Below are 25,678 nucleotides of genomic sequence, written 5' to 3' on the forward strand. Positions count from 1 at the left end.
CGAAGTCTTGGAACAATTACCAAAAAGCAATGTGTTACATTATGATATTTTCACGATACGATGGTGTCTCTGGAATGGATTAATATCGTAAAGTGGGGTCCACTATATATTAATCTCACTTGTGAACATTTTTGTTAAATTAGTGGTTACAATAATGTAACAAAAATCACTTTGTAATGTGTCAGTTTGTCCTCCAAAATTATAAGCTTTTATTAAATTTTGTGAATGTTTCTCATTATTTATTTATTTTTTCCCCTTGTAGTATTATATAAGCCAGGGTTTTACATATCTTGAGTGTCAGTTGGTGATTGTTTCTAAAAATTTGTTCTGGTATCCAGTAAGTTTGATGATTGTTGACTTTGATGTTTGATGACTGGCAGTGAGACTGCATACCAAATTATTCATTTTGCAATCATGGTGGCCAGTATCTTGCAGAGAATTTATGTAGTACTCTGTGATGGATTCTTATTACAGATAAACTGTCAACAGCACTCTGCACAAATTTTATAGTTGAAGGATCTGTCATTTGAAAAATAATTGCAGCTCTGTAGCCAAACAGATTCAGCTTTATGACAGCATGAAAAAAGGATTTCCCAAAAAAAGGATTTTCCTTTTGATATATGGTATATTTGAAATTGATTAAAAGTTGGAAAAGCAAGTTTGAACTATGTAATAGATTCTGAAACTTTTTCCAGTCAAGCTATTGCAGCAGATACAACCATTATATCAGATGAGTGGTAGACCTAGAGAGGTATAAACAATTTGCCAAAAAAAAAAACTTTGTTTATATTCCAGGACAGCCATATATCAGAAATTATTTGAAACCTTTTAAATCTGTTTTTAAAAGGATGAGTAGTATTCAGAAATTGTACAGCTACTTAGACAAATTTATGTTGCATTTGACAAAATTCCTATACGTTCATTCGTATGATGACTAATTGTCACCATATGCAAAGTGCCTGTTGTGATCATGACAACTTTTTAGGTGACATGAAGGCAGCAAATGTACCCCAGTAAATTCAGTAATGGAGCTAAAAAAAAAAAGTAATAATTTTAAATTAATAAAAAAAAACAAAAAAAAACAAACAAATTTCTGGAAAGAGCCTCCAGCTGATGGAAGGTGTCAGTCTTCTACATGTTAACTGACTGCTGATTGGAAGATGCCATGATTGTTGTCACGTGCTTTACTGCTTTCTGGCTGGATGATGTCATATGCTTTCTTGTGTGCTTTATCACATGCTTTTTCACATTTTTGCAGTAATTTATTATTCATTTGATTTTCAGTATTTCTTATGGAGCTTTTTTTTTTTATGATAAGCAATATTTATAAAGATAAAGTATACTCGGTTATTTTCAAGAGCACCGTGTAATTTCACAAGAAGCGAGATGTTTGCTTGTAATCAGCTATATAGAGTACCACCAGTGAAAACCAAGCTGCATGATTTCATTTAGTGTTGCCTGAAGTGTCAATTGAAGCAGTCATTTCTGAAAAATAGTTATTTTGCAGTGGTGAAAATTTCATTAATCAAAATTCTATATTTAATGTATTTTGCATGTATTTTTAATGTATTTAATATACAAGCTGGGCTTGTTACCTAGAAGTTTAAAATGCTGATGGAACTGACATTAGGTCAGATAATTTAAGTCAAGTGAACTGAATTTTGGCAAAGTCCAGTCGTTCTACAACAACCAGATCCTCTATTTGCACATTCATGGTGGTAGGACTGTTAGTAACCCTGGGTATAAACCCCTGTGCAAATCCTGAAATACAGCAAATAGTATACTGGTGGTGATCACCCATGTGTGAACTAATGTATGCAGGGGTTGAAGGTGGTGCCCACACCAAACAAAGGAATGGTACCTCTCTGTGTTACTAAGCAATACCTGGTGGTAGATGGCTCTCATCAACCAGTGCAATAACATCACTTCACTTATTGGAAGCTTGAAGTGGTGAAACCACTTCAAGCTTCCAATAAGTGAAGTGATGTTTAATTCAATAAGTGGTGTTTAATCCACAGAGGAAAGCTACAGAATCCTCCCATCTCTTTCAGCATGCAGTATGATTAATGTCTTTTGAGGTTATGATGGGCATATGGTGAGATCCAATCTTCCTTATATTTCAAGGGTATAGCTCTAAAATGGTGTGTTTGCAGGCCAACTGCCAGATAGTCTGGACTGAACCTATTGGTAACTCTCTAGGAGGCCTCCGGATCAGCTTGTGTATAATCTCACTGCCTCTACTCGGCCAGATAGTGACTGGAAGGAATCTGAGTAGTGGGTATGTGAGGGGCATTGTAGAGCTCATGTTATGTCTAGGAGCTGGGTATACAGCACCCCGTTATAACGCAGTTCGCTTTACGCTGATTCGCTATAATGCTGTTCTTATATTATAACCCGTATCTGTCGTTATAGTGATATGTGACTATAACGCTGTCACATATCACTATAACGCTCTTTTACAGATTGCATTTTTGGCATATTTAACGAAATCGTTTCATTTGATGGAGTCAAAAGCTTGAAAATGAATACCAAAACAGCATTAAAACGTTTCCCACGCTCAGTGAAATTTTCTCGCACGCTAATTTAATTGCAGTACAGTGACTTGTTACATAGTTCCGAGATCAACATTTTAAAAAATGATCAAGTATAATGCTTGTAATATTAGCGTTGTATGCATTTATCCGAAGGCTAGTCATCACACAGTACAGTATTAGACATTGTAGGCGCCTCCGTAGCCAGGTGGGAAGGAGCAGCAGTGCGTAGCACACTCTTCTTGATTAGACCGGGGTTCGAGCCCGTCACCACCAAATACGGAGGATGCGGAAAGGTCAGGGAATGACCACCGCCCGGAGCAATATGGCCTTAGTTGCTAATGCTCCTAAAAAAAAAAAAAAAAAAGCTAAAAAAAAAAAAGCAATTTGACCGTGCGTAACGGACAGTTTACTCGAACATTGTATCATAATTAATGCAACCAACGCAGTTACATTTTCGAAGAGTTAATAATGGCCGATAAGAATGAAAAAGCAACAACGTCTGGGCGCAGTACAAAGACTATAAATGTAAGAAAAATACTGAATTTGAAAATTAAATTAGACGTTTTGAAGTGAAATCGATTCCGGTCAACGACAAGCAGATGTGTGCCATGATTTAGGACTTGCAAGTTTAACTGTAAGAACAATTATAAAAAAATAAAGAATTAATTTTAGCAGCGAGAAAGATAGCTGTTCCACTGCAAGCAACTAGGGCTAGGCTGACTATTAGAAATAGTCGGCCTAGGCGGAAAGACTAACTAATTTTATCCAATGCAGAATTCAGTTAAGTTAAATATTATTAAAAAAAAAGAGAGAGAGAGAGATTAGCCAATACGATGATCTGAAGAAAACTCACCTAAAAAAAAAAAAAAAATGTGGAACCATTTAAAACTAGTAAGGGCTGGTTGAATAGATTTAAATTCCAGGGAGGAGCCGAAACTTTCAAAAAAGAACTTGTTAAAATTATTGAAGAGGGGTATTATGTGTTATACTTCTCAACAAGTTCTTAACATAGATGAAGCAGGACTTTTGTGGAAATGAATGCCTAAAGGAACTTTCATATTGAAAGAAGAAAAAAACATGCCAGGTTTCAAAGCGGCGAAGGATCGGTTGACTTTATTGTCGAGTGGAAACGCTCTGGGGGATTTAAAATTAATACCCCTTTTAATTTATTTGGAAGAGGGCCAAAGTTCAACCCAAAATCGACACATTTTTCATAATTAAATTCATCAATTAAAATCAATTCAGATCAATTAAATTCACGATTTTAATTGGAATTTTAAGTTTATTTTGATATGTACAAATATTTGAATATTAAATATTTTGACCGACATTTGTACATCTTTTCACTACCGTTTATTATTGATCAGGAAATATTCTATGGCACTGACCGCAACTCACAAATACATATGTTACCTTATGGGAATGCGGAAACGCTCTGGGGGATTTAAAATTAATACCCCTTTTAATTTATTTGGAAGAGGGCCAAAGTTCAACCCAAAATCGACACATTTTTCATAATTAAATTCATCAATTAAAATCAATTCAGATCAATTAAATTCACGATTTTAATTGGAATTTTAAGTTTATTTTGACATGTAAGTAGTTACCACATAATTATATATGTATGTAATGCAGAATATTTTATATGTACAAATATTTGAATATTAAATATTTTGACCGACATTTGTACATCTTTTCACTACCGTTTATTATTGATCAGGAAATATTCTATGGCACTGACCGCAACTCACAAATACATATGTTACCTTATGGGAATGCGGCACTCACTTAGCGCGGATTCACTTAGCACTCTGTTTTTCCTGAATGAATTATCAGCGTTAAGCGGGGGTCACCTGTATTCTTGTTGTGCATACGCCACATCAAAAAATTTCATTACTTCATATTACATGACCTCTCCACATTTTCTTACTACTGAATACATCATGAATAATCAAACTAATAGAACAAACTTATTTGCGAAAAGATCTAAACCTCCGAAACACTTCCCTGTTCATTTCACAAATAGGTCTTCAGCTGGATATCATCATTCTTCTTTTTCTTGATGACTCCCTTGTACTTCTCACTCTCTCTCTCTCTCTCTCTCTCTCTCTCTCTCTCTCTCTCTCTCTCTCTCTCTCTCTCTCTCTCTCTCTCTCTCTCTCTCTCTCTCTCTCTCTCTCTCTCTCTCTCTCTCTCTCTCTCTCTCTCTCTCTCTCTCTCTCTCTCTCTCTCTCGGAGTAATTCTGAAATTTTTTTTTTTTTTTTTGCCTGGTGCAGCATAAGCCTCAGGCCTTCCTTGCACCATATGGCTAATAATAATAATAATAATAATAATGTGTAGTCTCTGTTCCAGTCTCAGTAATGTCCATTTCCACTAAGATGCGCTTAGGGCTAAAGCCTCAAGCTGCGAGCAATTTAGACTATGTATATATTAAGTGCAATAGCATCATTAATACACAGCCATTTCTGAATTAACAGAATATTTATAAGGCGGCATCGTTTTAAGTTATATCTCATATTGTGAATACCTTCACAACAAGTTGCCATGATATTGCACTACTTCGAATAAGTTACGCTTCACCTAAGGAGAAGACTAATGTTACTTATTCTCAGATAAGTAACATTAGTCTTCTGGGTGGTGGTACCTCCCAGATTGAAATTATATGATCATTATAGAAAATCACATTGGTTTTCTATAATGATCATATAATCAATTATTATTTGCATTGTTTCATCTTACATAAACCATATGTATGAAAGGTATGGCATGGGTAAGTAATTGAGATTATAATTGTAAAAAATGCAATTCTGCTTAGTGTAGTCTAATGAATGTGAAATAAGTTCCAAGTAACCAGATAATCATGCCCAACTTAGAAGAGAGGTATTATAGATGGTTTTTTTTTTTTTTTGTACTCTGTTATCAAGTCAAAAAAAACAGAGAAAGAATTGAGGATAGTACAAGTTTTAAATCCAAAATAGTATTACATGAGAATAATTTAAAATTTTATAAAGCAATTTCTGTGTATATAAAACTAAATAATAATAATAATTGAATAATCATTAGTGATGTAGATCAAACTACTATTAGATATCTGTAGCCTTGTTGGAGGGTTTTTTTTTTTTTTAATTTAAATGGGAACTCTACCTAATGCTAAATTTACATGACAGTTTACAAAATCAAAAAGATTAAAATTTACATGTGTGTTTAAATAGGAATATTCACTGAGAATAGGCATAAAATTATCAGACCAAGTTGCCAACTGTCCAAGCAGAAAAACAATTAAGTTCCTGATCCAAAATGGAATGAAATTATAGAAGTGATATTAACTATTGGGGGTGAAGCAATCAAGATGAACAAAGGTGTTATCTCAAGATTTTTTGTAAAGTTTATAATGGCCATTTTGGCCATTATAAACTCTTTTTTTCTTTATGAAAAAAAAAATTTTTTTTTTTTTAAATTTTGATTTGAGTATATCAGTGTGGGGACTAGTGGATGGCATCAATTATTTTATATGATTTTGTTTTTTTAACTGAAAGTTTAAAAATGTTTTGTTAGTATTAGCTATAATGGTGCAAGGAAGCCCGAGGCTTTTGCTGCACCAGCCTTTGGCTCTCTTCCTGCAGGTTCCTATCCAGCTGACCTTTGAATCTCCTCAAGTTGTGAGCCTTGACCACATATGGATGCAACATCCCAGTAATCAACACCTCACTAGCTAAAAGAAATCTTCCTGCAATCCAGTCTGAATCTCATCCCCTGTAACTTGAATTTATGTCCTCTAGCTCTGGAATCATTTATAACAGTGAAAATTTTACCTTCATTCATTTTACTTTCTCCTCTTATACACCTCACTCAAGTTTCCTCTAAGGTGCCTGTTCACCAAACTCTGCAGCCTGCATGTTTGAAGTGTTTCCTCATATGGGTATCCCTTCCAATCTCTCTGGGTACATTGCTTGTCTTTGGACCCTTTCAAGAAACTTAATGTCTTTCTTTAGGTCTCCATACTTGAACATATTATTCCAAGTGTGGTCTTACAATCACACTCTATAGTGGAATTATGATGTCCCTATCTTTATAAGAAAATGCACGATAAATCGTCAATAGGACACCATGTCTTTGATGCCTGTTCATGTTGACATGTTTGTACATGCGATTTTCAAGAAAACAAAACTTCTTTCAAAATTTAAAAAAAAGTAAATATGAAATTAATAGTCACTTCTGTTTTTTGGTTCATAAATTTAAATTTGAAATTTATAGTGTATACTTTCAAATCTGTGCATGTATGCATTTTGAGTAAGGAACACTTCGGAATGGGTAAAAAAACTGGTCAAAAATCTAATCTGTGTAAACTTTACTTCATTTGTTCACTTTAAGCGCAATAAAAAATTTGTATTCATGACTAGGCGGTAGATGACTCTCATCGACCGGTGGAATACTTTGCTTATTGGAGGCTTGAAGTGATGGAACCCATGTTTAGTTTCCAGAGTTAAGTTCCAGTCAACCCTTCCCCATCTCTTCCATCATGCAGTATGACTGATGACTTTTGAGGTTATAATGAAACATCATGGTGAGATCCAATCTTTCTTACATTTCGAGGGTACAGCTCTAAAACGGTGTTCGCAGGCCTGCCGCTAGTTAGTACACCGGACTGAACCTATTGGTAACTCTCTAGGAGGCTTCTGGATCAGCTAGTGTATAATCTTGCTACCTCTACTCTGCAAGATAGTGACTGGAGGGAGTCCGAGTAGTGTGTATGCGGGGGACATTGTCGAGGCCACGCTATGTCAAGGATCTGGGTATATTCTTACCATATCCAAAAATTTCATTACTTCATACAGCATGTCCCCCACACCTTTTCTTACTATTGAATACACCATGAATTGTCAAACTAATAGAGTAAGCTCTAAGCTGTGAAAAGATCTAAACCTCCCAAACACTTCCTAGTTCATTTCACAAATATACGTGATCTCAATTCTAATCTTAATGATGTCCATTTCCACTTGCAGTCTGCCAAACCCCATCTACTTTTTCTGACAGAATCTCAGTTATTGGTTGATTCAACTACTGCTCATCTCAGTTGCCCAAATTATTCCCTGTATGATTCCTTTCGCCTCAAAGGTAATACGTGTGAATATGTCCGTTCTGATATTCCCTGTCAGAGACTTGTTAATTTGGAATCCCCTCTTTTCGATCTTCTCTGGCTTAAAATCTCTCTCTCTACCTCATTGTCTCAAATTCATCTGTTGTCTCTACCGTTCTCCCAACTCCACTAATCACTTGGAGCTCTTTGACTTCCTCTCTTTGCAACTTGACTTTTTCCAGTCCAAATTTCCTAACAGTGAGGTAATTTTCCTTGGTGATTTTAATGTTCACAACTCCAGCTGGCTTCCATTTTCTAGTCACACTGACCCAGCTGGTCAAGATGCTCAGGCTTTTGCAATTACTAATGATCTTGCACAGATTGTTCATTTACCTACAAGGATACCGGACAATCCTAACCGTGCAGCCAACACGCTTGATCTTTTTCTCACAAACAACTCTTCTAAGTACACAGTCAAAGTGACTGGTCCTTTAAGCACCTCAGATCACAACTTGGTGATTGTCTCTTCTCCAATGGAGCCTTTATCTCAAGGCTATTCCCAACCTCATATTGCTTGGCATTACAAGAATGCAAAATAGGATGGCCTGTGAGATTTCTTTTCTTCTTTTCACTGGTCAGATTACTATTTCAAAACTTTTGATGTCAACATTTGCTCAGATCGTGTCAGTGAAATTATTCTTGTAGGAATGGAATCTTTATTCCACCCTCCAAATCTCGTCCTTTATCTAAACCTTGGTTTTCCAATAAATGTGCTAAGGCTGTTCAAGAGAAGAATGTTGCATATTGTAATTGGTTTGTTTCCAATTCTTCAGTTTTATTTTCTGCCTACTCCAAAGCTCGCAACAATTAAAGCAGTTATTAATCAGTCCAGACTAGATTTTGAACAGGCTAAGAGTAGAAAACTTGCTTCTTGCCCTAATGGTAGTCGAGCATTCTGGTCTCTTGCCGAAACTATTGGCTGCAACTTTTGCCCATCTCTGCTCCCCACCTCTGTCGGCGCCTCCGCAGGTGGGCAGGAGCAGCAGTGCGCAGCACACGCTTCTTAATTATACCGGGGTTCGAGCCTGTGACCACCAAATACGGAGGATGCGGAAAAGTCAGGGAATGACCACTGCATATCCCCGGAGCAATATGGCCTTAGTTGCTAATGCTCCTAAAAACCAAATAACAAACAACAACCCACCTCTGTCAAAACCAGTTAGTTCTGTCATCACTTCAGCCAAGAATAAAGCTGACCTGCTAGCATCCCATTTTTCTTCCAACTCATGTATTAATGATCTTGGTAAAACACTTCCCACCATTCCCAACATGCTCCATTCAATGCCTCCTATGGTCTTCCATCAAAAGGATGTCAGAAGCATTTTGACGTATCTTGATGCTAAGAAAGCTCCAGGTCCCGGTATTTCTCCACTTGTTCTCAAAACCTGTGCTCCTGAACTTACTCCTGTTCTTTGCCACCTTTTTTCACTTTCTTATTCCAAAGGTGTTTTTCCTTCTGCTTGGAAATTTGCTTATATCCATCCAGTTTCTAAAAAGGGTGACAATGGGATGGGTGACCCTCCCATCCAATTATCATCCCATTGCAGTTACTTCTACCCTTTCTAAAGTAATGAAGAAATAAATTAACTACCAACTCTTAAACTATCTAGAAATCTTCTGTCTGATCAACAATCACCAGTATGGATTCCTTCAGTGTCGATCCACTGGTGATATACTGGTTTATGTTACACATTTATGGACAAATTCAATGGAAAAGTTTGGTGAAACACAAGCAGTTGCACTTGACATTTCAAAGGCTTTTCATTCGTGTTTTTCATAAAGGTCTTCTAAACAAGCTTCCATCTTATGGTTTGCCAACTGTTTTTTGTAATTGGTTATCCACTTTTCTCTCTGATCGCTCACTGAGGGTGATGGTAGACGGCTCTCCGTCTTCTAACATCTCCACTAATGCTATTGTCCCCTAAGGTTTAGTTCTTCGCCCCACTCTTTTCCTCTTGTATATTAATGACCTTCCTTTGACTGGAAATCCTATCCATAGTTTTGCCGATGATTACACATTGCATTCCACTTTCCATTTTGAGAAACCTTGCCCTGCTCAATCAGCTTCAACTTCTTGAATATCTGCTACCAATTCCTTAAATGCCGATCTCCAGGTAATTGTCCAGTGGGGCAAAGACAACTTAGTTGATTTCAATCCTTCTAAAACTCAGTCTTGTATTATATCTTGCAAAAAGGATTCTTCTCCTCCTATGCTTATCTTTGGTGACACTCTGATTTCTAGTCAAAATGATATATCTCTTTTGGGGATTGGTTGGTTGGTTATTTGGTTTTTTTTTTTTTTTTTTAGGAGCATTAGCAACTAAGGCCATATTGCTCCGGGAAATGCGGTGGTCATTCCCTGACCTTTCCACATCCTCCATATTTGGTGGTGACGGGCTCGAACCCCGGTCTAATCAAGAAACGTGTGCTACGCACTGCTGTTCCTTCCCACCTGGCTACCTTTTGGGGATTACCCTGACTTCTAATCTCTCTTGGCACAAGCACATTACAAATATTGCACATTACAAAAAAACTGCATCTAAAACATCTAAATCACTTGTACAAATCGCAAATCTGCCCTACCATGGAATATTGTTCCCACATCTGTGGCGGTGCCCCCAAAACCTCTCTCAGGCTCGTCTAGATTCCATTCAGAAGAGGGCAGTTAGGTTAATTAATGCCTCCTCTCTAACAGAGTCTCTTCGCTTGCTGTCTCATAGATGTACTGTTTCTGCTGGGTTTTCATAAAAAAAAAAAAAAAAAACTAGAAACAAAAATAATTAATTAATTATTTTTATTTCTAGTCATGAATACAAATTGCCAAGAGAAATACATCTTGGCAATTTTTTTTAGTATGGACATATAGTATATATTCATTTTCAAGCATGTTGAAATGTAGATAAGTGTTAATTATTGGTGAAAGATTTCGTGGAACACTTGGACAGTGCTTGATATCTTCAGTTGAGAAACACTGCTCTGTATTAGTGGAAGGTTCTTTTTAGAGAATCTTCCAACATAGATATGCTGTTATCCTGTCTGATCAAGCATATGTGCAGAAAGGAAAATTTCTGATCTGCCTTTACTTCCATTATAAATGCAATGTTGGGATGATGTCACTTGAGTCAGGGGCATATTCAGGGGTGGGCAGAGAGGGTATATACCCCTCTCCCCCCTTAATGAAAATTTTGAAATTAAAGAAAAAACGCAGGAAGCATTCTAAAAAAAAAACTTAAAAGCTTGGTTGCCATGCCCCCCACAATGATACGTGGACCTGGTTGCTATGCCTCCCCTTACGTTGATACCTGGATACGCTACTGCTTGAATCTATAGAAGAAATTTGAGTTCCTCCATGCCTTGGTTCCCAGTACAGGCAGGACACTGTCACCATACATACATACATATAGTAAATCCTCACATGGACCTGCTATAATTAAGACTGCTTTCCCTTTTCGTATGTGTATTTTATTTATGCTGAACAGAGATATTTCATAAAAACAAAAATTTAATGAAAATTCCAAATTTCTCTTAGAATTGCTTCACATTTACTTTGTAAAAGAAGTAAAATCATTCAAAAGGAGAAATTACATGCAAATAAAAATGTTAAAATATATTTGTTTTAAGGTGCCTGTTGACATCCTTCCAGTAAAATTTTATTAAGCATTAATAGCAATATCAAGTACCTTTTTTTTTACCTCCCGATATCAGCTCTCATACAGCTTCAGGATTAGGAAGTCATGCTCAGCTGTAAACATTTATATTAATGGAAACAGTTGAATAATGTTTGTGTTTGGATTTTATTGGGATTGTTGAGGGGGGGGGGGAATTCTGATTAGAAAAGAAAGTGGTTTGTGTTAAAAATTATCATATAAAAGAGTGCTCTTTGCAACTGAGCTGCAAGTTGTAATGAAGTAAAGCAGGGTACAGTAGTAAGTGAATATAGAAAAAGCTGTTAAATTATGGTGTTCTTACTTATATAGATTTTGCTAGAACGTGAAATAACAGCATTTAAAGGGGGGAAATTTGTAGATGAATTGGAAAGTTAAGAAAAAGAAGAAAAATTTAAATTACATGAAGAGTGGCCTTATATATATTTTTTATTAAATTTGTTAATTTGAATTGGACATCACCAGTCTGCATTTTGATGAGCGTACTTTTCTCTTTACATAACCCCATACCATCTTTCTGAAGAAAAGAGGGAGGGAGGAGCTAATAAATCAATTTTCTACCCATCCACTTATTTGGAAACAAAGGTGGGGGGTTAATGTGCACCACCTTGCTGGAGGATATTAGCATATCACACAAGCCTTGGAAAAGCACAGTTTTGCACCATGCTAAAACACACATTACTATTTTTTTTTCTTTGCATAAAAAACATACTAATATGTATTTTGTTATGCCACCAAGTCATTAGGAGTATTCCATTCGTAGTATAGATATTTACCGGATAAACTAGAACATAAACCTTATAGTTTTGTCTGTTTATAGTCCTTGATGTGTGGAATGTTGCTTTGCCAGAAAATAAGATTATGCTTGGATATTTTTTTTCATTTATTTATTGAGTAAAGCGGCCTCTAGCCAAAAAAAAACCTGGCAAATGCGCTATACATATAGAAATAGTACAGTATACAATTATTTACAATACAAAGAAAACAACATTAGAAATCAACTGTGCTGTGCAATGGTCATCCCCTCAGCTATAGCACAACAACCTGGCAAGTAGGCTACAACAGAAACCGATGAAGAGACACTGTCCACAGATGAGCACAAGCATCACATCCTAGAGATTGATCATCACCGGTATTCTCCAAAAGATAGAGTTCAATGAACAGTCATCTACCAGCAGCCAGAGAGCTCAACAGAAGTTACTCATATTAACCAGCAAAACCAAGCTGGAAGAAGGTGTTATTGATCAAATCCAAGAAAAACAACTAAGATTTCTTGCCAACTGCACTGGCAGGAGCAGAAGTGGACACCCACCCATTAAGGAAACAGGTAACAACATCCTGTCCACCTCTGCAAAGAATTTTTTCTGTTCCTCTATAAAAAATAATATACTATTCCATGTGAAGAAGAAAGTACAGTCCACCTATTCATCCATTATTCAACCTTAACTCTTCCAATTGCAAAAGTATATTCCTTCTCATGAAAACTGAATTGGCAAAATTTTGAAAGGCAATAAAATTTCCCCTTGTTTTAATAAGTATTGGCTCAATCCCATCCACCAGACTAGTTACATTATCAAAATTATTCAGTAAATCCAAATGCAAATCAGCATATTCCAAACAATTAAACACGTTCCCATGTTTCCAGATCACCACATGTACAGTTGCATCTTGCATCTTGCTATGATTCCAGGACTATTCAGTTTAGCAAAAAATGATCCGTGAGCTGTTAGTAAGACCTGTACAATGTAGATTTCGTACTAACCAGATTGGTTTAATATAATTCACACCATTATTATAAGGGAAAAAATTGAATGTTATTTTACCTTTTTCCGAACAATTCCATCTGTTTTGCCATTTTTGTTTGTTTGTTTGTTATTTGGTTTTTAGGAGCATTAGCAACTAAGGCCATATTGCTCTGGGGATATGCGGTGGTCATTCCCTGATCTTTCCGCATCCTCTGTATTTGGTGGTCATGGGCTCAATCCCCAGTCTAATCAAGAAGCGTGTGCTACACACTGCTGCTTTTGCCCACCTGGCTATGGAGGCGCCTGCCATTTTTGTAAAAGGAGCTCCCAAATCCTCTTCTTTTTATTTCTAAAGTGTTAATTTCGATGTGGGGCACCTCCATAGCCAGGTGGGCAGGAGCAGCAGTGCGTAGCACACGCTTCTTGATTAGATCGGGGTTCGAGCCCGTCACCACTAAATACGGAGGATGCGGAAAGGTCAGAGAATGACCACCACATATTCCTGGAGAAGTATGGCCTTAGTTGCTAATGCTCCTAAAAACCGAATAATAATAAAGTTAATTTTGATGTCCAGCAACTCGAGTTTTATACCTCTTCTCAAATAAAAGAATAGGCTTCGAAATACTAACTGCAAATCATGTGGCATTTTGCCAGTTAACACTTGCAAAGCTTCTGTGGAAACTGTTCTGCAGGCCATAACCATTTTGAGTAACATAACTTGATGTATAGAATAGAGCTTTTTGGTGTTGCTTACTTTGATTGCATGGCCAACCCAGATTGATGCACCATACGTAATAATTGGCAGAAAAATGCAATCATAAATCAAATGGAGTGCTTTCCCCTTTATCCCCATTCCACCCATGTAATTCTTGAGATCATTGCAATAAATTTCTTCACTTTCTCTGATATATAGTTATATGCAGGATAAAGTTCAAGCCAACTAGCAATACATATTCCCAAGTATTTAATCATTACCACCTGCTGTAAGGAAATACCATTACGAGCAGATGTCTACTAAGAGCCAATTTATCCTTCAAATCATGATTTTAGTTTTGGATGTGGAGATTGTGAACCTATGCAAATTACACCATTTGTATAATTCTTTCAATATGCAATCGGACCTCATTTCAAGCTCCTTTCTGGTGTTTCCATGCAGAAGTATATCATCTGCATAAGCTTTTGTGTGTGAGTGGTCAAATTCTCTCTTGAGCCAATCTTCCAAAACCAAGTTCCACATTAAAGGACCAAGGGCAGACCCCTGCAGACAGCCTCGAGTCACATGATGCGTATTTGATCCAAAATTCAACTTAACTGTTACTGTGCGATCTATAAAGTAATCTTTAATTATAGAGAAAATATTAAAAGAGCATTTACCCATGTGCAACATCGTCAGTACACTGTCCCAACTAATGGAATCAAAGGCACCAGCAAAGTCTACAAAAATTCCCAAGGTATATTTATAATTTGATTCCCGAACATTGTGAACTACACCAGGAGTGAAACCATATTGTTTGTTAGATATGCCAATATTACTTTTTTGATAGATAGAAATCTGCATGGCTAAAAGCTTCTCATAAACTTTACCAAGACCAGGAAGCAATGCAATAGGTCTATATGAAGCAGGTTGGCTTGGTTGGAGATTTTAGGATAATCTTGAGCAGTGCATCCTTCCAAGGAGATGGAAATACGCCATCTCTTAGACAGTTATTAAAAACTTGTAACAATTCATTCAAATAAAGATTAGAGAACTTTTTGATTACCTCTTCCTCCAGTAGGTCCATACCTGGACATTTGTTATTTTTAATGGACTTAACAATGGTTAGAAGTTCATCATGGGTAAAAGGTAATTCTTCAGTGTCGTTACCATTCGACTCATTCAATGCCTGTATATGACAATGTTCTAGATTAACACATGGGTTATCAGTCATGTTATCATTACCTATAAGGTGATCTAAGATTGCACTCATGGAATCTTCCCACCTACATGTCTCAGTGGTGCCCTTGCCAATAGAATATATAACACCAACAGCTGCTCTGAATTTTCCTGTACAAATTTTATAAACCAATCCCCAAGGGTCATTATTTCCTGCCGTTTTCACCAACGTTTTCCAACAGTCATATTTCGGTTTAGTGATAGCATGGACATATTTATTATGAACACTTTGATAGTCTTTCTTTAATCGAATAACTTCCAAGGCATTTTCCCTATGTTTACTCTTCTGAAATTGCTTCCTAGCCTTATTAACCTGTTTCTTCAATAGAGTTATCCATCACTTAATTGTTCTATGCTTTATCTGTTTCCGTTTCATAGCAGTTACACATGCATCATAGATAACTTTTTGCAAAAACCCCAAAGAGTTATCACCTGTCATGTTAGATGACTCAGAGATCACAATCAAGAACACTTCAGTCCCGCTGAAGACTTCTCTCAAAGTTATCCCAGTTTGCATGCATAACAGAAAAGTGCCGTAATTGATTCAAGCCAACATTTTCCCTATGTGTATTGATTTCATAAAATATCACACGATGATCACTCAATACCCAATCAGATTTGACTTTCCATCCACAGACAAATCTAGTGCCAATTGAGTTTGTAAGAGTTACATCTATGTTTGATTCACCATTTACTGTCCAAAAGGTGGACTCCTCCACCATAAATTTCCACTCCACTATAATATCATCTAAAGCCTTTCCTCTGTCATCAGTAGTGCCACTGAACCAAAGTGACCTCTTGGCATTAGAATTAATTGCAAACAATACAGGCAAATCTCCTAGCTTATCAAGAATGCTATCCATATAAACTAAATATGGCTGAATGTTAGGGTTGTATTTAAAATATATTGAAACAAATACAAAAGCACCAACAATAGACTGAATGTTAACACAAACCACATGACTGCTACATAAGGATTCAATTTTGGTTAATACTAAATCCAAATTAAAACGATTATTGCAGCTCTCACTTCTGGACAAGGATTATATATGGCCCTACAAGAAAGGGGATAACCAACTATCTTATAAGGTTTGTGGATGCAAGCAACATCGATATTTTCTCGTTGACATACAATTTTTATTTCATCCGCAACAGATTGAGACTGCTGCGCATTTAGCTGCATTATTTTCCAACCTTTAAACGAACTTCTTATATTGTGAATGTACTGATTTGAGTTACAGTAATTCGGACTATTGGCCATAGTTACGAAAGGAATCAGCCATATGCAGTTTAATTAGTTTGAGTACTCTTTGTTAGGCGCCTCCGTAGCCAGGCGAGCAGGAGCAGTACACGCTTCTTGGTTAGACCGGGATTCGAGCCCGTGACCACCATATATGGAGGATGCGAAAAGGTCAGGGAATGACCACCGCATATCCCCAGAGCAACATGGCCTTAGTTGCTAATGCTCCTAAAAAAACCAAACCAAAAAAAAAAGTACTCTTTGATATTCTGAACACTTTTTCTCATGAAGACAGTTGTCTCCCACATGATTTCTAGGCAATACAGTTTGAACACACATCCTCTTTGTTAATGTCTGAAATTTTTGGCTAAGATTTAGTTTAGGGTGCACCCTCTCTAGACTCGCCGACACGGCAATGACTGACGGGTGGACACCACGCCTGCTTCCCCTGTTCTCCTTGCTGAGCTAATCATTTAGCCATAATTCTGCAAAAACTAAATCTTTACTGCAATTTTTTTAAAAATCAATCAAGAAACAAAAATGCAGCAGAAACAAAAAAAAAGCAGTGATTTGACTGGTCCAACTTTCGTACAACTTTCTCTGCTAATATTCAGCCAGCCCGGCATTTGCGGACGATCCTTTTTGGCTAGTAAGTCTCCCGGCATCAGTACACCGATTTTTCTGGTAATATTCAGGATTCAGCAGCAATGGTTTGCAGCGCTGTTGGTTGTACTCTCCGGCTGTCACGTGACAGATTCACCTGCTGGCTGAAGGATTAGTTCAGCAAGGAGAAGGAAGTAGACGTAGTCTCCACCCGTCAGTCACTGCTGTGTTGGCGAGTCTAGAGATGGTGCACCTTAAACTAAATCTTAGCCCAATTTTTATATGTATGGCCTTTCCCAGTGCAATGGCTGCATATAGGATCTCATCGTTTACATGTTTTGGTAGTATGCCCAAAACCCTGACAATTGTAACATAGTCACAAGATAGAAATCGTTTAACCTGTATGACATCAGTCCAACAAACAAGCGCTGCTGTTGCATTAGAAAAATTCTAATTCTTTGTGAAACCTCCAAAATCCAGTTATCCCCGGAATCACTCCTGTTTCTACTTATGAAGCGAACAGTGACCTCAGCAACCATCTCCTCTTTCATCAATCCCAAATGCAAATCCCTCATACATGTCACGTAGAAGATCATCTTTCTGAACTTCCTTACTAACACAATTAACTTCATTCCAGGTCTTTTGGGAAATCCAAAAGCTAATCCAAGCCGTGTTAATTGTTTGCACTTTTTTATTTCTTCTATGTCTCTTTTAGTTTGCGTCTCTAAAACAATGCCATGATCAAATACTTTTCTTATCTTTCATATCCTGACCCCTTTCAACGAGTTTCTCATTTCCTTATCCACAGCAATTCGACGTCTTCACTACTTTTAAGTACAGAGTCATCATTAGCTTGAATTAATAAAGCATGCTCATCATTATATGATCTAGCTGCTTCATTGTCTGAGGAACTCACTTTCAAGCCCACGTCCTTTGCAACAGAAGTTACGTCACTCTTAACTACATCAACATAAAGTTTCAGATTTTATCGGTTATCCGTATCTTGCCTATAATTCCGAGTGGATTCATGCATACATTGTATCTGTTCCTTAAATTTCTCATTCTGTATTCCAAGTTCCAAAACCATGGCTTTTAAGAAGATCCCATCTAGACAGTATCCTTCTGATTGAACTCCAATTGATACCACTCTCCTTGGCAAAAGGGAAATCTTCCAAATCTAAATGTTTTTTCTGTAAAGTAATTTAAATGTTATTTCTGTAAACCTATGAGTACTATCTCCTCCGAAATCACCATCTGCATGAAGCAGTTTCTCTCCTCAGAAGAAGTCATGTTTTTTTGACAACAGGATTAAAATTCATGTTTTCGTTCCTAATTTCTTTTGAACAAGATGACAAGATACTCTCTTCAGTGTCATTCCCTATCTCAATTTTAGCTGAAGAATTTTCATTTTTCTCAGCCAAATTCATATTACTCTGAATATTTTTCTTAACTTTACATAATTCCTTATCCCAATCATTTTTAGGCACATTGATCTCGACTCCTCTTATTATTTTGTCTTAAAATGGGAGACCTATTGCACGATGAACACAGTGATCCAACTGAACTTTCTTCCCCACCATAGCATAACCACTTTTGACGACATGTTTTGATGGAATATTCAGATCTATGTGGCGTCAAAAGTGCAGTGTCCTTATCATCCCTGTTATCCTCACTATCCAATTCTGCTAATATGATAGCTTTACCCAAGAGAACCTCCTCCCGTTCCAACATCTTCTCACCTACACCTCCAGAGATAGAGACCTCAGAAGATTCTTTGCTTTGACTCAGTGACAATTCACCTCGAGTTATACTTGGATCCTGAAATTTTAGCTTACGCGAATAATTCCAATTCTTCCTTAATCTACGTTTGAAATTTGCAGACTTAGTGGTGGTCTCTGTAGCAATAGTGAGATCAGACTCATTAGCACCTATGAGTTTATTCTTACAAAGATGCATGATACCTAAGACACAGTACACATCACTTATACTTAGTTGCCATGTTTTTAAACATTATCCCGTTGTAGGAGAAATCTACAATGGGAACGAGATTAGCTCGGTGTGAGCAAAGTTTTTACAGCTCTAGTGCTAATAGAGAAGTTTTTCTAAAATTTTTACCATTTTATTGACTAAATTGGCATGTTAATTTATTTTCTAGAAGTAGCTTTATATTCCTAGTTACAATACTTAGTTTATTTTGAACTTATGATATTGATGAACTTATGATAATGATATTGATGATGGTATATCAGGATTAATGTCCAAGTTTGCAGATGACACAAAGGTTGGCAGGGTTGTAAATGACAGTAAAGACAGTATGCTACTCCAACTGGATCTAGATAAGGTGGGCAAATGGGCTGAGAAGTGGCAACTGAAGTTTAACATTGACAAATGCAAAGTACTGCATATGGGTAGCAATAACCCAAGAGAAACATACCAACTGTGTGGTACTACACTTAAGGTGGTAGAAAATGAAAAAGACCTGGGAGTAATTGTGCAGTCAGATATGAAGTTTTCTGAGCAATGCAGACAGACTGCCAGGGCAGGTCATGGAGTCTTGTCGATGATATATAGGAATTTTGCTAGCAGGGACAGGGAGGTGATTATCCCATTGTAAAATGGGATAATCACGTCCATGACAAGGCGTGGTCAGGCCACACCTAGAGTACTGTGTACAGGTCTGGAGGCCTCATTTTAGGAAGGATGTAGAGTTGCTAGAATGAGTATAAAGAAGGGCAACAAGATTGGTGAGAGGAACAAATGGGTGCTCTTACCAAGAAAGGCTTAAGTTCTGCAAATTGTAGCACCTGGAGAGTAGGCACCTGTGAGGTGATCTGATTGAGGTGTATAGGACTTGAATGGGTTGAGCAAGCTGAATGTTGATGGGATTCTTCCTCTTGCTCAGATTAAGAACCTGAGATTCAAATTGAGGAAAGACAGTTGTAGAATAGATGTGCGGAAATTTGTGTTTAGCCAGCAGGTGGTTGATTGGTGGAACAGATTTCCATCTTTTGTTATGGAAGTTGATAACCTAAATAAATTTAAGGTTGAGCTGGACAGGCATTTGGAAAGAATTTAAGGGTGAAATGGGAGGGTTTTTTTTTTTTTGGCTGATGCTGCATAACTTGCTTTCTTGCATCATATGCCTCTACTAATGCTAACTTGTACCATTCAAAACTTGCTGCCATTGTGTAGTATCAATATGGAATAGCATTACATATATCTCGAAGTAGATAGTGTAAGGCATAACGTAAAACTAGATAGCATAATATGTAGCACTGTAATAGGAATCTATCATGCTTGAATAGTATTGGCAATTAATCAATTAAATTTATAAATCCTTTTTAATTTTTATTGTTAATTAAATTGTATTTAAATGGAAATCATGCCCAGACTAAGAGCAGCAAAGCAACTTGTGCAAAGTAGTGAAAGTGCCGTGGTTCATGGGAGAACTGTAGAGGACAATTCTCCAATGCATCATAGTTTAAAAAAATGTGCCAAATATGATGTGTTTGACATGATCTCTGGGCTGTTTTAATGCATGGCCATACCCGGCCGGACGCTAGGAGCCTCGGCCTACTGGGAGTCTCACTTAGGGTTAGGAATGCAACTAAGAGAGACCTAGAAAAAAATTAAAACGTATTTAAACTGAATAGGGGCCACATTTGGAAATTTTCCGGGGGGGGGGCAAGAGTTCTTAAAATGGCTTTGCATGATCTAGCCATGAGGGATGTTTTTGTGTGTGCCAGGTGCAGAGCAGAGAATGTAAAAAAAAATTAGGCACCAACTCAGCATTCTGATGGGCATCTATGAGAGCTTGAAGAGTCGGGTGGATGCCCACAAAGGAATTAAAATGGGGGCCCCATCAATTTCTCAGCTACCGAACTCAACACCTGAGCACACTCTTATGCACCAGGCAACACAGTGGCAACCTTTAGGGCAGAATGTGCTGGTCCCACAGGAGCTAGTTATTGTTGGTGACTCAATTGTCAGGGAAACGGGAAATATAATTGTGCAAAAAGGATAGGTGAAATAGGACCAGGGTGCGTTTGCCAGGGGCAAAAGTTGATGATGTAGAGCAGGTATCATCTTTTAAAGGCGCAAAAGGTGATATTGTTGTATACATTGGCACTATTGACATTAAGTGCAGGAGATATACAGATTTACTAACCAAGTGCAGGTCAATGCTGAAAAAAAAGTTGCGAGTTAGGATTAAATTTGAAAGTGTCTGCAATCCTGCCCAGACACAATAGGAGGGAGTATATGATGAGAGCTTTGTCAATCAATTTGGCCCTTGAGAGATTGTGCGATGCTCATGGGTTAGAATTTTTCTCAGCGTGGTCTGCGCTTGTTAACAGGAGAGACTGCTTCTACAGAAATGGGATACACTTAAATAGAAAGGGTGCAAGAATGTTTGCTGATATTTGCATACATTCACCAGTTGGCAGTGAATTTGCACCTGTCTGGTACTCTTAAGCTGCATAAATTTGATTATACTGTGCTCCTCTGTTTGACCATGTTTCCAGTAGTCTACCATCTTGTATCTTGATAGTCTGACTATATGATGTGTGGCAATAAAGTTCCTGGACTGGTGCAATAAAAAGAATGCAAAGTGAAGGAGCTCAAAAAATATTTTTATTCAAACTAATCACCATCTGATGAATGTACTTATTACACCATTCTAAAAGTTTCTAAAAAGAGTCAGCAAAGGTGTCCAAAGAAATGATGTTCAGTTCAGCAGTTACATTTTTCTTTTATGTCTTCAACATCCAAGTTTTCACCCTGGGAAAGAGGAACAAGTCCACTGGTTCTAGTTTGGTGCATGATTGACCTGTACAATGCCATGTTTTACCAGCAATGTCTTCACAAAACATGCGGGGACATTGTCAATGCAACAAGAACCAGCTGCCTTCCACTTGAAATTTCAGCTTCACCTGGGAAATACGCTTCAATAGTCTTTGATACAGGTGACCCCTGCTTAACGCTGATATTTGTTCCAGAAAAACAGAGCGCTAAGTGAATCAACGCTAAACGAGCGCCACATTCCCATAAGGTAACATGTATTTGTGAGTTGTGGTCGGTACAATAGGATATTTCCTAATCAATAATAAATGGTAGTGAAAAGATGCACAAATTTTGGTCAAAATATTTAATATTCAAATATTTGTACATATAAAATATTCTGCATTGCATACATCTATAATTATGTGGTAGCTACTTATGTATCAAAATTAAACTTAAAATTCCAATTAAAATTATGAATTTAATTGATTTTAATTGATGAATTTAATCATGAGAAACATGTCGATTTTGGGTTGTACTTTGGCCCTCTTCCTGGTAAACTAAAAGGGGTTTTAATTTTAAATCCCCCGTAGCAACTGATCTTTCGCCGCTTTGAAACCTGGCATGTTTTTTCTTCTTTTAATATGAAACATCTTTTAGGCATTCATTTCCAAAAAAGTCCTGCTTTATCTATGTTAAAAACTTATTGAGAAGTATAATACATAATACCCCTCTTCAATAATTTTAACAAGTTCTTTTTGAAAGTTTCGTCTCCTTGATCTGCACTTGTTGCTTCTCCCTGGATTTTAAATCTATTCAACCAGCCCTTACTAGTTTTAAATAGCTAATTTTTCTTTCTTTCTTTCTTTTTTTTTTTTTTTAAATAATATTTAACTTAACTGAATTCTGCATTGGATATTATCTTCAATAAAATTAGTTGAAGTCTCTCCATTTCAATCCTAATAGCTGGCCTATCCCTAGTTTGCTTGCAGTCAAACAGCTGTCTTTCCTGCTGCTAAAATTAATTATTTATTTTTTATAATTGTTCTTACAATTAAACTTGCCAGTCCTAAATTATGGCACACATCCGCTTGTTGTTGACTGGAATCAATTCGCTTCAAAACTTCTAATTTAATTTTAAAACTCAGTCTTTTTCTTACATTTGTAGTCTTCGTACTGCATCCAGATGTGGTTTTTTTATTCTTATCCGCCATTATTAACTCTTTGAAAATTTAACTGCGTTGGTTGCATTATTATGATACAATGTTAGAGTAAACGGTCCATTAAGCACGATGTCTAGTGCTGTACTGAGTGATGACTAGATTTCGGATAAATGCATATAATGCAATTATTACAAGCTATACTTGATCATTTTTTAAAACATTGATGTTTGAACTACATAACCTGTCACTGTACTGCAATTAAATTAGCTTGCGAGAAAATTTCACTGAGCGTGGGAAAATTTCTCAAGTCAGCATGGGAAACGTTTTAATGCTGTTTTGCTAATCATTTTCAAGCTGTCGACTCCATTGAATGAAACGATTTCGTTAAATATGCTAAAAATGCAATCTGTAAAAGAACGCTATAGTGATTTGTGACAGCATTATAGTCAGATATGGGTTATAATATAAGAACAGCATAAAGCAAACCGCATTATAACGAGGACCTGCTGTACCTGTAAGTAGAATGCAGCATTGACTCTCTCCCCTTTAAATACAAATTCCTTGTGAATCAAATCGTGCTTGTCAAAAAAAAACACGATCGCCACTGTCTTGATCCTGGACTTCTGAAAATGAAACTTTTTGTGCCTTGGTTATGATGTTGAAGTCCAAGACATGCTCTGATGTTTCACTTCTAGGTTGTACTGAAACACCCAACACTGATCTCCAGTGACTGTTCGTTTGAGGAAATTAGGATTGCCTTGACAAGTCTGGATGAAATCTTGACATAGTGACACTCTTTGTTACTTCTGTGAAGCTGTGCAGCACAAACCTTCTTTTTCCCTAAATCTTCGTGCAGAATTTGACAAATTGTTTCCTTATTCTTATTCAACTCATCAGCCCATCATTCTGAGGGTCAAATGACAATCTCTTGGCACAATTTCCTGAACTCTTGCAGTTCTGTCCCCATTTCAAGAGGTTGACAAATGCCTACTTCTTGGGTCATTGCTAACATCCTTGTGTCTGTCTTTGAACCATACTGGTACGACTTAACATTTAATCACCGTAAACAGTTTTTAACATTTCATACATTTCTTGCTTTGAAGCAAAATTTGATATTCATCCATTGCAAAGTCGTGACACAGAACATTAACACTACTAACGAAATTGGCTGTTACCTGCAACCTGTCAGCTTACTGGACAATTTACCTCTATTTGTTGGAGGAAGTTTGAACTGCAACATACCACTTCTGTTTATTTTCAATTCATCAAGCATGACTGCAACAGCACTAGTCCAGGAACTTTATTGCCACACCTCATATGATGCAATTTCATGGTCATATGAGGAAACAGTGTATGTGCACTGTTCTGTTCACCTGCAAAACATGGTTTTTCTTTGTACATGCTGTTATCTTCCATTTTTTTTTTTCTTTTTCTAAATGCTCTCATACCATACGTGTACTTCCTGTTGAATTGTTACCATCCTGAAACTAACTGTCACCATATCGAGAAGCACAGCCATGAGATAAGCATGCACATGCATGAAACTGAATGGGAGAATTGGTATTCCTGGAATTCAATAATTGGCTGTAAGTAGATATTTCTCTTAGGTTTTTTTTTTTTTTTTTATATGGTTGGTCATTAATATTGCAAGCTTTATGAAAGTGTATATTACATTCATGGTTATTTTTGACTAATGGTTATTACAAATGAAATATTAAAAATGCAACTATCAAAAATGTTTATAAATCTGTGTATAAAATCTTTTTTTTTTTTTCATAGAATAATTCATCCAGCATTCTTTTAATGAAACAGTTTCTTAAGGGTGGCTGTAATGTAAACATATGAATAAAAATAGTCTTTTACTTTGAGTAGTCTGCTGTCTGTGGGAACATGAGAGAAGTTAAGTTTCCGCAAACATTGATGTTTCAATAAACATTGCAGAAGATTGTTGTCAATTGGGTGCAAATAAGTAATTGGATTATTCTTTAGCATGACTTCTTCAGTTCCTTGTAGCATTTCATCTGAATAATTACAAGTTATATGCTAAAAACTTTTTTAATTGGGAGATTTTCTTTTTTGAAATAGTGCAGGCGTCTGTGAAGTTTAGCCCATGTTGCCTCTCAGTGCTGCAATAATTTTCACAAAATTAGATCATCTTTCCCTATGCTATACAGAGTTCTGAAATGCTAAACTGTATTTAAATGCTCATTTATTGTTTGACAAGTAAAGAGCTCAATTATAATTTTTCTTAATGTTATATGAAGGTTTTACATGGAGGGAAAATTATAAGCTGAAACAAATCTGGCATTCCTAGAATGCAACAGAGCCAACTCAAATCAGCCACCACCGATGCAAACTTCTCTTAGTGTATCAAACTGTAATTGACCCCCCCCCCCTTTTTTATGCTGTGGCAAAATAATTTATGAATTATTGAAACCTGCATAGCCCATCCTGCTTTTCCCCACTTCAAGTATTGCCTATAGTTAGCATTAGCATTAGTAGAGGCATTTGATGCAAGAAAGCAAGCTTATGCAGCATCAGCCAAAAAAAAAAAAAAAGAAAGTAACATAAATAAAAATAACCACTTCCACTTCACCCCTCTGTTCGTTCGAAATACCTGTCCAGCTGAGCCTTAAACTTATTTAGGCTATCAACTTCCACGACAAGGGATGGAAGTCTGTTCCACCTACCAACCACCCGCTGGCTAAAGGCAAATTTCCGCACATCTATCCTACATCTGTCTTTCCTCAATTTGAATTTATGCCCTCTCAGGTGATTATTCTGAGCAAGAGGAAGAATCCCATCAGCATTGAGCATGCTCAAACCATTCAAGGCTTTGTACACCTCTATCAGATCACCTCGCTGGTGCCTAGTTTCC

The 25,678-nt window shown here is 36.9% G+C and overlaps 1 protein-coding gene across 1 annotated transcript in view; it reads left to right on the forward strand.

Annotated features, from left to right (window-relative positions):
- Nucleotides 1-25,678, forward strand: part of LOC150076216 (mitochondrial potassium channel-like) — a 55,834-nt gene that overhangs the window by 26,856 nt on the left and 3,300 nt on the right. The window lies entirely within an intron of this gene.

The sequence above is a fragment of the Mastigoproctus giganteus genome, chromosome 13 (genome assembly GCF_048544385.1).
Source record: "Mastigoproctus giganteus isolate SK-2022 chromosome 13, ASM4854438v1, whole genome shotgun sequence".
Lineage (NCBI taxonomy): Eukaryota > Metazoa > Arthropoda > Arachnida > Uropygi > Thelyphonidae > Mastigoproctus > Mastigoproctus giganteus.